Source organism: Ursus americanus, chromosome 10 (assembly GCF_024610735.1).
Source record: "Ursus americanus isolate L20-20 chromosome 10, mUrsAme1.1.p, whole genome shotgun sequence".
Lineage (NCBI taxonomy): Eukaryota > Metazoa > Chordata > Mammalia > Carnivora > Ursidae > Ursus > Ursus americanus.
In genome coordinates, this window is record NC_142136.1 from 40,677,751 (window position 1) to 40,679,778 (window position 2,028).

At 37.8% G+C, this 2,028-nt stretch overlaps 1 non-coding gene across 1 annotated transcript; it reads right to left on the reverse strand.

Annotated features, from left to right (window-relative positions):
• Positions 1-681: 681 nt before the first annotated feature.
• On the reverse strand, positions 682-784 carry LOC123801182 (U6 spliceosomal RNA). Its single transcript, XR_006782140.1, has one exon. It is a non-coding gene; the product is annotated as a U6 spliceosomal RNA (small nuclear RNA).
• Between the last annotated feature and the right edge of the window lie 1,244 nt (positions 785-2,028).

Here is a 2,028-nt window from a genome sequence, read left to right on the forward strand (position 1 = left end):
TCATTCAATCAAGGCTCTCAGATTTCTCTCCCTTCACCTTTATATTTTATTTCTACCTGGAGTTTGTGGGCTTACATATGTTCTTTAATTCAAGGAGGAAAGAAGCAAGAAGCCTCATAACTATTCTCTGTCTATACTGACCCCTGAGTGGGGGGATCTTCAAAGTTGTGTACATCAATCATTATTGATACCTTGGACCTGCTATGTCCTCAGACAGCCAGCTCCACATTCTCTACCTGTACCTTATCCTTTCCAGAGTACTTAGGGGGCTCTTTTTAATCTAACCCACATTTTTATCCCTCTGAGGAGATGGAAATATTTAGAGAAGGCTTCTTTACTGCACTGGGGTGTGCTGGACTCTGCAGGCTGCCCAAGGGTGTGAGATCTGCCTGAGCAATTCCATCCCCATTGTTATTCTTCTCTCTGACAATGTGCAGAATGAAGCGCTATTCTTGGTAGTATGCAACCCTAGCCTCTAAAAGCTGACTGGTTTTTTTATTGCTTCCCTTTTAGTTATAACCTGGGGATTTAGCCCAGGGGTCGAAGCATTGGGTCCCTTCTTAAGAATCTACATCACACAGAGTCCTCAGATTATCTTCCTACCAGCTCTTAGACCAGAGAACAGATTAACTCCAAAATCAGCTTGTGTAATTCCCCTGTCCTTTTTCTACAGCATACCCTCTACGCACCTGATCCTTCACAAATTCGCATGCCATCCTTGTGCAGAGGCCATGCTAATCTTCTCTGTATCCTTCCAATTTTGGAATATGTGCTGCCGAAGCAAGTTGTAATCCTTCAAGTTGTAATATTTAACAGGTGTACCTAAGCTTTTGGAATTGCCTTCATTGTACCCTTACCCTATCTTTCAAGTTTTTTACTCTTAACAACTGCAGCTTTTTTAAAAAAAAAGATTTTATTCATTCATTTTGTGAGAAAGAGAGAGAGAGGGCACTGAAGAAGGGGGGAAGGGCAGGGGGAGAGGGAGATGCAGACTCCAGCTGAGCAGGGAGCTGGAGGTGCTAAGTGGGGCTGGATCCCAGGACCCTGAGATCATGATCTGAGCCGAAGGCAGACACTTAACCAACTGAGCCAGCCAGGCGCCCACCTCAGCTTTTTTTTGATATAAAACACATGTTTTCAAATAAGTATATAAATTAAACGATTGGATTATACAATATTAAACATTGCCTTTAAAGCTATTTTCTCTACATTGGATCTCAAAAATAATCTATAAAAAGAGTCCATGGCCTTTTATTTTAAGTGTGTTCATCCAACCTTTGAGACAATGCATGCCGGGGGCTTAACTAGCATCAAGGACTGTTGGGAAGAAAATACCTAAAAACTGTTTTTAAAATCCTAAAATTTGGTTGCAGAAGCAACTCTGGTTGAAGAGCAGAGAATAAGCAATAATAAATTTATTTAATTATTTAGCACAACACATATTGATTTGAAGAGACCATCTTTAAGTACTGGTTTTGGAAACTAGAACAATGAACAAAATTAACACTGAACAAAAATTAAAACAAGTAAGAATCTTTGCCCATATGTAGCTTTCAACTTAACAAAACCTGAATTAAAAAATGTTGCCTCTTTGAGTCACTGGGCAGTCATTACTGTTAACTTCTAAAGGTCTTATGCCAGTTTGAAACATGTTTTTTGAGCATACTTAAAGGAGGCAGATTTGTTTTAAAGTCATTGCTTTATTACTTTTCTCTGTGTAGAAATACATATTTCAAATGGAAAACCAGGCCTTGGTTAGTTTTAACTCTTTGACAAGATTATACAGCTATGCCATGATAAAATCTGTGAATGTAATTTATACATATCTTTTGATTTATAATAGGGACTACAGGTAGCCCAGTATATAAAAATCTATTAAAAATATTATGGGAGGAGCTCTGTTAATTTGGAACTAACTTTCATGTTTTTCAATCATGAATAAAATAATATCATAAGAAAAAAAACCACTTAGTGAATTATGTCACTTTCATTGCTATGAAAGTGTTTATGTCTAAGAAAAAATGATGG